We start from the raw sequence: 12,796 nt of genomic DNA on the forward strand, positions 1-12,796 counted from the left end.
GTGCATGGTGGCTGCGGCAATTGGCGTCGGTGGCGGCGGCTCCGTTCGGGCCCGAGGTGCGGAGCGAGAGGGAGAGCAGGAGAAGGGGAGGAGTGAGGGGGTCCAGGGGTTCGAGGCGGCGCCGAAGAGAAGGCCCGAGGCGTCGCGGTGGCGAGGGACGCAGGCAGGCAGGGAGGTGGCGTGGCGCCACGGCGCGCGCGTGCGCTGTCTCCCTCCTCTGCCTACTGGCAGAGGTAGAGGACGACTGGCACCCGGCCAGTGGGCTGGGCTGTCCACTGGGCCAGCCAGGTAAGGGCCCAGGTAAGACTCTCTCTCTCTTTGATAATTCTGTTCTGTTTTATCTTTTCTATTTTCTGCAATTTGTTTTTGATTTGATTTAAATATCAAATCATTTTATAAAATCCTGGAAACAGTTATGGGTGTTTTCTGAATTATTTCAGTGACCCCTAACAATTTTCCAACATTTATTTGAACATTTAAATTATTTATAGAATTTAAATGCCCAAAGTCAAATACAATATGGTTTAATTCAGTGACCAAATATGTCCTGCAAAAATATAAACCATTTTTGGTAGATGCTTCCACCTCAAACCAGAAATGTTGAACATTTTTAGAGGACATTTTAAGTTCAATGAAAAAGGTTTTATTTTGACCCTAGTTGAATTCATTTGGTGCTAGGGCTTAGTCAATCCCCATTTCAACTTTCTGTAAAAGTAAACATGATGCATCACCAAAGACTGGTACTAGTGCATTGCCAAAAGCTAGGGGTGTGACATAAGGGCCCTGCCCCCCCTAAACATCACTATATATCGAGGCTAATATGAATGTGATCATTACACAATTGCTGCTAAAAAAGGTTTAATTTCATGAATTGACCCTCCTCATAAAGGATTAGCAATGCTTGGCACCCTAGCTCATTTATTTTTCATGGCTCCGCCACTGCGTGCAACAATGCACGTGTTCGGCCCCTCTCTCTAAATATCGATCTCGCACTTGTGCATTCCTTCATAGTCTCCCTCCACTCGGCCCCTCGCACCATCTTCTAGCCCCCCACCGGATTTTGCCACATGTACAATCTAGCAGACTCCATGGTTGAACTTAAGCATAATGCACAAACCTCAAAAGAACAATGGTTCTCTTTTGTTCTAGAATCTTCCGTATCATATCTGCCCAAACTTTTTTCCTAGTTGAATTGCCATTATTTGTTTTTACTTTATGCTTTACAACGCACAATTCCATGAACATAAAATAGATTAAGGGCTTCTTTGATTCATAGGATTCTCAAAGGAATTTTGGAGGATTCTAATCATTAGGAATTTTTCCTATCTTGGTTGTTTGATTCGTAGGATTGTAAACCGTAGGAATTTTTCCATATGATTCATTTGCACTAGATTTCATAGGAAACATCCCATCCACTCAAACCTCTTTGAAAGAATTCTGCGTTTTTTCTATGCACAATCAAACACTCATACAATCCTGTAGGATTCGAGACGACATTCCACTATAATCCCATGTTTTTCCTATTCACGCGTTCTTAGATTTTTTATAGAAACTAATTGATTTTGAATGAGATGAACTATAAGAATTAAACGAAGGGCTACATCACGCATATATGACTCAGAGCTTACATGTTATAGTGTGGTATTTATTCATAATTTGGTTGCAAAATCTGATGCGTGCAATGCACGTGTACCTTACTAGTACTTCGAGTATGTGCAAAACGCGTAAATTAGAATACCAATGGCACGCTACACAGTGTCTCTCTTACAATTCATGAAGCCACGTGGCACATGTGGAGGCGTTGTCACGACATCCTTGCGTGGATTGATCACAGTGACGTGCTGCTGGTTCCAGAAGAATGTACTCGTCCTCCCTGAGCCATACTGGCGGTACATGCACGAAGCGAAGATGTGCACACACGCCACGCATGCACTCATTCCCTCGCACGCACACGCGGGTACACGGGCGGACGCAATTTCGTACCAAGATCCACCCCATGTGATAATTTGATGCGTGTAAAGTCGTTCACTTCATTGATGGTCAATTAATACAGCGCATGCAAATTGAGTGGACGTGAGGGCGGAAGAAAGACATTATTACTCCACTGCGCACATGCGAGTAGTTAAATCATGGGTTGCTAGTAGTACTTCCATTGGTCTCCTTCGTATTTTGTGCCAATTTTTGACAGTAACATAATATTTACGCATTTGAGTAGTGCAGTACTTGAAATTTATGTTCCGCTAAACTCATCGATAGCCGTTGCGGGCCTCGAAACCAAAACCATCAATTAATCTTTACCTTGTTCCCATCACATTCGAAAGCCTGCTCACACCTACTAGTACGTACCAAACCTGAACGTGTTGCCACTATGGAGGTATTAGTACTACTAGTGCTAGTACTTAGGTTATAAAAAGGGGAACTACCTAACCGAAAATTACTCTATCTTTCCTCCTCATAAGTGCTTCCTCTTCGTCCGTTGTTGCCATGGCCGGTGAGCAGAGCTCTAGGTCGAGAACTACTTGTAACAACGGAGCGACAACCAAGGCTGCGGAAAAAAAAGAGGGCTCGCCGCCACGCAGAGACCTCGAAAGATCTCTCACGGGCAGGCGATGGCTCCCAGGAGCGCCCTAGCCACGGAGGCGAACATGCTGAGCCAGCGGAGCTAGAGTCGTTATCCCTCGACGGCATGCCCGATCAGCTCAATAAGCACCTCAATAAGCAGAATGAGCACATCCAAGGCTTGACGGAGTTGCTGAAGGAGAGCCTCGACGACATGCCCGATGATCTCAATCAGCAGGGGGAGTTGACCGCCAGCTTGGTGATGCTGCTGAAGAAGAGCATTGCCTCGGAGAAGAAGGCGACCGGTGAAATCCTGCGACTTCAGGAGGACAAGGAGAAGCTCTCCCACGAGATCGACCTCTTGAAGGAGAAGAACGACGGCTGGAAGAAGCTGCATGAGAATAGTAGTTCCTCGATGAAGATGCTGCAGGCCCTCGTCATGGAATAGAAGGAGGAGTTTGCGAAGCTCCACATCGAGCACCCGGCTGCTGCCAAGGTACGTAATTCGGCGGTGGAACAGATGATGAAGGCTTGCATCGAGAAATCCCGCGTCATGGACAGAATGAAGAAGATGGCGGAGGAGATGCGCAAGGAGATGGAGGTCATGGAGGCGATGAAGAAGCAGGTACGACTCCGCAGCGAATTAGATAATTTGGAGTGATAATCTTCCTTCTTATTTTGCTGTTGTGTTTCATCTTTTGCTTCGGGTGTTTCGCCGCATGTGTCATGTTCTCTGCGAGGCATGAATAGAAATAGTTTTTGTTTTTTGAGGGAATGAATAGAACAATGCTAACAATGATATGACTAGCAAATTAGATCATTTTTTATCGCCATATGGCACTGGGCTGCCGTGTTTCGTGCTCCTACGTCGCAGTACTACTCCAGTGGAAAACTTGAGTATAACGCACGGTTCTTTGCTCCTCCTCGATCAGGTCGTCGGCGCATTTATACGAGCAGTCAAATCACAAGGCCCCGCCTTCCAGCAGTAATGAGCCATCAAATCACACATGCCCTCGCCTCTCGTGAAACCGACCAAGCTAGACTACCCCACCCTCTAGCCTTTTAAAAAATGTGTACTTTTGTACAGCAGTAGTATCGATGGATTGCGCCATGGAGCAAAACTTGAAATAATAAAAAAGGTGGTACATATAGAGAGCGCTCGTCGCCAAATTATGCATATAGTACTATTAAAAAGGCTAGTCACAATAATGGTGTCCATTACAACCCACCCCTCAAATAAAACTAAGCACCCTGGAATTCTTTGACAAAACTAAGCACCCTGAAATTCTTTGACAACTAAACTGTTGGCTATATGATGTTGGCCATATATATTGTGCATATATAATGTGAAGAAACGAGTGGTAGTACTATACCAACTAAAAGATGAAATGTAAGAAATACTAGTATGTACTTACTGAAGAGTTAAAGTAACAAGAAGAAACATAACATAGCTTTGATGGGGGCTCAGCACAACACACCCCTTAAATTAAATTAAGCACACCTAAAATTAAACTTTGCAACTATTCTGGTAGACACTGCATTAGAACCACCATGAGCAACGACACATCCACCTTACTCGGAGTCCTCGTCCACGTCCTCAACTTCGTCCTTGTCCCTCTTCCTCTTGGCCGATACTTCTTTGCTTGAACCGCCAACTTGGCTGTTGCTCTTCATCCAACCCTTGTAGATATTGAAACAAAGGTAGCCATCCATTGCAGCGTACTGGATGTGGTCTATATCTAGTACATTCCGCTGCCATGCATGACGATGAAACTTGTCTGGAGGTTTCTCTAGTTTACCGTACGAAGGATGAACCATGGCTCCTGCCAGGGTCAGCATTGAAGGCTGACGAGAGGACACCAGCCGATTCTTTTGGAGGTCAAAGGTGTTGCCTACAATGAGGCCTATCTGACGCAGGACTTCTTTGTCATTACCAAAGTCTATAGTAACCAATTTGACTAGGTTGCTCTCAAGGAAGTCCTTAAAATCCTGGCACTCAATGTCGGCATGGCATATGTGGTATTCCAAGCATAAGTCATGCACGCAAACCTGGATCATGGCGGGATTCTTCCTCTCTTCGTCCTTTAGATCCTTCTCTTGTCCCATGACTGTGGTGTACTCAACATCTAGCCCAGCGACCCACTCATCATCTGAGTCTTCGAACATGCGTCTGTAGCGAGAAAGGCATTCTTTCACCGTCGTGGAAGAATGGGTGTAGATGACGTCGAACTCATCGCCGGTGATGGTTCTAACCTTGTACTCATCGTTGATCAGGGAGATTTGGGACGCCATGGATTTGGGAGGAGGGTTAGGATTAGTGGAACTACCGTAATGTACTAATGTGAATGGACGGGACGACTAGGAGCGAACCGCCGTAATATTAAAGGGCGTGCAGTGACGAGTAGGAGCGAACTGCCAGCGTGCGAACGGCAGGGTAGTGGATTTCCAGTCTACCATGATACGGGCTTCCGAGAGCCCTTGGATCGTAGATCGAACGGTTGCATGGCGTGATTCTAGACCTATGGGTGAATATCCTATCCTGGAGGGTTATTCTGCAAATTTTCAGCAACTTGGCATGCGACCGTTTGATCTCAGATCCAAGGGCTGCCATGAGCCCGTATCATGGTCGCGCCTACCACGACCGTCGTGCCGCTCACGTGGTCGCGCCCTTGGAATTTAACACGGTGTGTTAGGCTATCTAATGTTGGCATGTCATACATAGTCATCACTTAGTCACTCATACTACAACAAGGTTGGCTATAAGTGTATTTTTTTACTCCTCTCTATCTCTTTCTTCGTACTCCCTCCATCCCATAATATAAGAACATTTTTGACACTAGCTAGTGTAGTGTCAAAAACGTTCTTATATAATGGGACATAGGGAGTACTAGTATTTATTGCATTTGCCAAGGAGTGACTTCTTCCAATGAAATGGTGTTGCTAAGTTTGCTTAATTTAATTAGCTATAGAATCAAAATTGTCTTTTCACCTAGGTACACGCGCTTAGCACCGTTTCTTCCTTGGGTCACCAAACTAGTCTCTCTCTTCTTGATTAACTTGCCATATCAGACTTTATGCCTATGTGGCAAGCTTAAGCACCTGTAGGAGCAAGTAAGTACAATAGTGCGCTTTACATGGCATTTTTGCATATGTGGAGGAAAGAGAGGCAAGGAAAAAGTGGAGAAGTGGGCTCTCATGCAAGAGCCAGCCTCTACTACATGGTGGAGCATTGGGAGAGGCACCTGTATGGAGGTGGTCAGGAATCCGGAGACTCACGTCGGTCGTAGCACCACAGTTAAAATGATAATGGCAAGTCAAATCACGGGGCCCCACCTGTCCAGCAGTAACTCGCTGTCAAATCACACAGTCCTATGTTTGCAGCAGCCTACTCCCTCGTCTTCTCACATCTTTGTTGAACCGACTAGGCGGAACTGTCCCGCTGCCTACCGGGCAGGAAAAGCACCGCCCTCGACTTTTAAATAGTATACAAACACTAATTTTGTATCCAAGGATTGTGCCCGCGCCATGGAGCAAAGCGTCTAGAAAACGGACGTACACATGTACGGAGTATACAGCACGCCCATCGCGTTCGCGTCGCACCCCAGACGGTCGGTCGGTCTGGCACGCTGCTCTCCGAATGGAACGCGCGTCATATTGCGTTTGCACACACATGTGGGACGACAATTGAGAACCGACCATAGGCACACTCCCCGGCCCCGCAAGTCGGGTGATTTAATAGAAGAGGGAGACGAGCTATAGTACTAGAGAAGTGTTGTACTACGTTGGTGCTTGGACGATCCCTGCAAGACATGGAAGATCAGTTCGTCCATGCATGTGACCAGACTCCAGCAGACACGCCTGGATTGGCTATCGTCTACATATCGTGCAGGCTATGTTGTACATGGCTGTAGTTGTGGTGAGAAATCTAAAAAAAGGTTTCTTGTCATCTCGCAAAATTATGTGTCATGTGCTTCGGATCACTGCGAGGGTTAAACAGCAACAACTGAGTTGGGCTAGTCATTGGGGGCACATGCACGAACAGTGACTACTCGGCTGCCATCTAGGTCAAGCCGACTATGTTAATTAGGACATATATCGACGGACCCCTTTTCTACGAGTTTATCTTTAATTTGAGCTTTGTTCCTCATCTAGTTTGTCCGTCGGGATTCATGTTGTCGCCTTTGGGCAGTGAGGTTATGATTTCTTGTCATGTGGCATTTTTTCGTGTTATATGTTATAATCCGGTGCTTCAGATCAAAATGACGACAACTGCGCCTTCGGGCCACGTGCATGAAGACTTCTCAACAGTCATTGACGAGGTCAAGCCGGCTCTGGTAGACAAAAGAAAACTAAGTACTACTCCACTATATAGGCAGGAGCCTTCGCGCTTGCTTGCTAGTGTTGCTCTCTTCACACTGTTTTGGCCTCTCCAGATCTAAACACGACAGCGGTGGCCACTCTCTCTCTCTCTCTGCTCACCGCTGGTCATAGATCCAGCCGGATCCTCTCCGCTGGGGAAGGTGAGAAGGTGCAACGTTCACGCGGTCATCCTCGGCGACGGCTCTTAGCCACTGCTAGGTGCATCTCGATCAGCCTGCCTTGCCGTTCTCTCCCAAGCACCGCTGGCGAGGGAGGGCCTCCGACCCCTTCTTCCTCGCTGTAGTAGTGTGGGAAGATCCGGCTTCCTGCCGCCCACCTAGCGACATCTCGGCGACCATCAGATATAACTTCCTTCGAAACCGTCCTTGCTCTACTTCCGGAGCTCCTGACGTCACTGCATTTGTAACTTTTACTATTTCTCAGGCCCCCTCGTAGATAGGATTGATCGGCTGTTTGAAAACCACCTAATTTTTTTATGTTTAATAGGTAAAACTAGTTCATGCACTCGAATCTAGTACTACTTGGTTCAAACAAGGAAGAAAGAGGGTGGGGGTGGGGGAGGATTTGTTACCTGAATCTAGGACTTGGTCGAAAGAGGAAATAATGGGGGCGAAAAGTAGCAGAGACGGGCTATCCAACTGGTCTCTAGGTCTAATAGGGAAATAAAGGGAAATGCAGTTCAAACTCAATATAAACTCGATCTATTGGTTGAAAAAGGAAAGAAAGTGGGGACTGGGGGACAAGTCAACAGAGTAAGTCCAGCACTAGATTTGCTAGCCTCACACAGTATAAGGTGGCTATACCAAACAAAAATGGGACCAACCCAGATATCCTGTTCTGATGTTTGTTGCCCCGAGCCACTCTTATGTAATGCCACTTGTAAAATGTAGCAGTCGCACTATTAAAAGTAAGGACATGTTAAACCAATGTTGTTTTCAATGTAATGCCTCTAGTAATATGAATCAATGGCACTTCTTTACATGTCCTGCTAAAATTTCCCATTAAGATAAGTTGGTTCTTTTTGTTAGAAATGCAACTGTCCTGGTCCGCCTACTCTCCCGTGCCCAAAGTAATGTCATATTTAACGGTTGTCATAGTTAATCCTAATGCCCACACTAATATCTAGCAATGCCACTGCTTTAGAAATTGCTACTGTCCTTGTAGGATTGCCATTCAGATAAGGAACATGCTTCTTTTCATTAGATGCATGTTTCATCACTTGTTAGTCACCCTCCTTTCCACCTTTTTTGTGCAAACAGAGATATATATTTCACGCTCGATGTTAGTTGAACTACACAAATGATATCCAAATTATAGTTGAGCATTCTAGGAGCTTCACAACCAACCTTGATGTTGCTCAATTTTATTGCAACTAATGAAGAAGAAGCTCTGTGGGTTTCGTTTTCTGATGGAAATGGAACCGGGGATGGAGCCTTTTTCTTAAAAAAATGAAGAAGTTGCTAGCTCACGGTACATTGCTTCATTTTAGGTGAACTGCACCTAAAGGTTCCATGAATTGAATCATCCATGTTGGTGACTAAAAGAGCCAGCTTCAGCATCCCAATCTAAGCACCCCCGGCCTCCATCCTTGCGACACACGGTACACCTCGTTTGCCACCTGCTCGACCCTAGTGTCACTAATAAAATGAAGTAATAATACAGTTAAAATAGAGCGAGTGTCATCTCTATCATTTCATTTCCAATGTAGATAAAGAAAGTGCTTTTCTTTGTTAAAGTATGTTTCATCAACTAGTCCCATTGTTAATGTTTAAGCATTTCTGCAAACTGGGGTGCTTAATTTTAGTTGATATGTACAAAATAGAGATTTGAATGTCTCAAGGCGCCTCCTTGTACTATAGTTGTACACTGATGTTCATCACTGGCAGAAGGTGTATCTGGCAGACTTGGGACGATGTCCAGTATGAGGCGTACCGTATGAGGCGTCGCAGGGCCCATCTCGCCCTCGCAGAATGGCATACTATGATATTATTGCAATATTTTCTTCTATTTATTCTGTGTGTTTCATGAACTAGTGCCACTATAATGTAATCACACTTTTTCATTATCTGTGCAAACATGGTTATTCAGCTGCATTTTGGTGGAATTGCACAAATGTACGTATGGAACCGGCATATATGCAGAGTGCGAGGTGTGCCAAGTAACAATTACCGACACCAACCATGCTGCATGCACGCATTGGCATCCACCACCACCAGTGGGATGTGTGGCGCTCTCTGTGGATGGATCTTTCTCGGTAGCAAATCCTCTAACCAAATACTAGTAGCTTATATTGGCAGTTTTCTAGGGAGTACTCTTTTCTGAAAGAAGCACCAATCTATTTTTCTTTATTTGTACACTGTGTCACAACTTTGACCCAGGTGGAAGATTAGGTTAGTGTGAAGCTTACCTTAAACCCTACCACCGCCGTTGAAACGAGGCGAGCATCAAGGGAACCATGGAGAACGGCGGGGAAGCGATGTCGCGCCATCCGGCCTCCTCTTGCGGTGGGAGAACGAATACACCTGTGGCTCCAACTGGCTCTGCACCCTCACGAACGGCACACCATACTTGATTGATTCGTTATCCTCTGGGTGCTCGACCTTCGACCTATATGCCCACCACCTCCGCTTGACTGTCACCTCAGGTGAATCTGTCTGCTCCATCGCCCATAGGAGATACTCGATGAACTCGGAGGACTGCGGCGTGACTGCCGCCAAGGAGTACATGTACATCACCGCCCTCATCGCCGCCGTCTCGCTCTTTCGCATACATTGCCACATGGCATGCACCGTCCTCGAAATCTCCCACTCATTGTCAAACCAACTAAGGATCTCCTTCAACCTGGCTAACTTTGCATGGTCGCCGCTGGTGATCTGCCTGATTTGCTGCTGCATCCTCTCCACAGATGTCGTTCTGAGTGGTCCGGTGCTAGCTTTGGAAGATGGGAGGAGAGACGGTGGTCTTTCAATGGAGAATAGGGAGAGGAGAGTAGGTGGTTTTGGATTGGAGATGATGGAGAGGAGAGGAGGTGGTTTTGCAATGGAGAGCAGATCAGAAGAGGGAGAGGCGAGACAGTGGTTTTGGAATGGAGATGATGGAGAGGAGAGGAGGTGGTTTTGGAATGGAGATGATGGAGAGGAGAGGAGGTGGTTTTGCAATGGAGAAGATCAGAAGAGGGAGAGGCGAGACGGTGGTTTTGGAATGGTGATGATGGAGAGGAGAGGAGGTGGTTTTGCAATGGAGAAGAGGGAGAGGAGCGTGCGGTAGCGATTTAGGATTGGGCGAGAGGGCCGGCGCGCTGTGACTAGATCAAAATCAAAATCAATTTACCCTTCCTTAAGAAAGCGACCCCACATTAACTAGTCTCCCTTTTATTCTAGGTCATAATTGACCATGATTTTCACACATAAAATATATGTTATACGTTGCAAAAATAATATAATTTGAAAGTACATTCAGATATGAACCAAATGATACAATTTTTGGTGACATGCATTCACATTTTGCTTGTCACATACAATACGTGGTCAAACTTTGACCCAAAATACGCAAAACAACAAAAAAATACTTCCAAGACCAGCGCCGCTCTTCCGCTCTTCTCCTCTTAAACCACTGCCGCTCCTCTCCCGTTCCAATCTAAATCTAGTGCCGCTCCTCTCCTCTTCCATTTTAAAACCACCGCCCCTCCTCTCATGTTCCAGTCCAAAACCAGCGTCGCTCCTCTCCCGTTCTAATTCAAAAACAGCGCTACTCCTCTCCTCTTCCATTCAAAAACCACCGCCGGCAAGTGAAGGTGCTGTGGAGAAGTAGATCGATGGAGGAGTACAACTGATACGTGAGGATCGCAGACGGCGACCCTGTGAAGCTAGCTAGGATGTTGGAGATACAATCTTGGTTTGACAACAAGGACCAACTAGCGGCGACAGCGACATCCACGGCCAAATATCTGCAACAGAGCAAAAAGGCGGCGATACTCCCGAAGGGAGTTGCGCCGAAGTACATAGAGCTGCTCCTCTGGGCCATGGAGCAAACAGATTCACCCAATCCGATCGTGAGGGAGCGGTGGTGGGAGTATCGATCCCATATGGAGCATCCACCAGAGATTGAAGGATCGAGCATCTACAGGGTGCCGTTTGTGAGGGTGTCCTGCCAGAGCGAGCCAGTGGAGTCTTCGTCGACTGAACCCAACTACAAGAGGAGAAAAGCAGTTGGCCCGACGACGCTTCCCCACCATCGTCTCCCTCGCCGTTCACATCGTCTCACGGGGCGGCTGTCTGCCGCCGAGGAATAGGAGGGGATGCCCCCCACCCCCCAGCCCAATAGTCGGGCAGGTTGTGAATTGTCAGGAGGAGCTTAGGGTTGTCAGTATTTGCAGGTTGTGAATTGTGTTTTGTGGTATGTATTTTGAGAGTAATTTCAAATATGAATGTCTTTTGAATTTTAGATTTGCAGTATTGAGCATATGAAGAATTTTATGAATTCTAGAGATATATTTTTAGCACTTAAAAATGTAGTTTCATAGGAGTATAAAAGTGCAGACGAGAAGAAACTGCAAGTTTTAGTTTCAGATAAGAAACTGCAAGTTCAGTTTTAGATAAGAAACTGCAACTTTCAGAGGCAGAGCATTTATATTAACACGGCCTTTTTAAACAAGGTTAACATCATGTTGGAAGTTTTATTCATGGTTGAAAATGGAACTACCAGCTAGTTAATGTCATGCTGATCAACATTCATGCATAGCACATCTTCATATGATGCACAGTCAAAATTCCCACACAATGTCGAGTGTGCGAAACACAGAGAAAACGAGGGATGAAGTTTTGGCAAGTGTTGGACGTGGTTTTGGGCTGCCCCGTCTAGGCTTTCATTTTTAACATGCGCAGCCCATGACCTCGGATGGGAGGGCCTGTTTGTATTTTCTTAGGGCCGTCATGTATCGACCGGCCTATGGACCTCCCATCCGAGGTTTTATTTTTGGCAGCCCAATTTATGTATTTTTTTGAAGAAAACGCAGAGGTCTGTACTATTTTTCTATATAAGAATAGGAACGCCAGGTACAACTTATGTTTCCCTTCTACCTATATTATATATATTTAAATTATTTTATATGGTATTATATATTATTTTTATTGTCATCATATATTTAACAGATACTTACATATGTAAGAAAACAATATCCCACATCTTATTAACTTATAAAAATAATTTCTTACCAAATAAAATCCTGGATTGTTTTGGCACAAAAATCCTAGTGATTGTGTACAAAAGCTTGGTAAGATTTAAGGACGAATGTAATAATATCACTTATTATTTAAATATATTTATAACAAAGTGCTCAACCCTTTTTTATTTTTTGATAACATTGCTGGCCCAACCCAACATTATAATTAGAATCAGCCCAGCAAAATCATGTATCTAGATAAAGTGCAAATGGCCTGTAATTTTTTAGGAAATAAAATAAATGGGCCGCATGGACGCTACATTAATTGTTGACCCAACCCAGCTAATGGTTGTAATTCAAAAAAAATATCAAATTGACTGTAAATTCTACCGCGCAAAAAAAAAGACTATAAATTCTGAAAAGATGGGTTGAATACGTACCACATTTTTGGAGGCTGAAATGTGGGCCAATAGGTCGAAGCCAACACAAGTCGTTATCAATTTAGTCAACAAATGATTCTGACATGTTAGCCATTGGATTTACATCCAACGACCGGCATCCATCTTCAATCTCTCGTCTTCTTCCTCCAGCACCATCGGGACCACCATCGCCTCCTGCTGCTAGCAACTCTGCTTAGCACGCTTCGCTATGAAGCGCTACTCCACTGTTGGCCAGGCCATCCCTCCATCCCTCCAC

The sequence above is a fragment of the Triticum aestivum genome, chromosome 5B (genome assembly GCF_018294505.1).
Source record: "Triticum aestivum cultivar Chinese Spring chromosome 5B, IWGSC CS RefSeq v2.1, whole genome shotgun sequence".
NCBI classification, from domain to species: Eukaryota; Viridiplantae; Streptophyta; class Magnoliopsida; order Poales; family Poaceae; genus Triticum; species Triticum aestivum.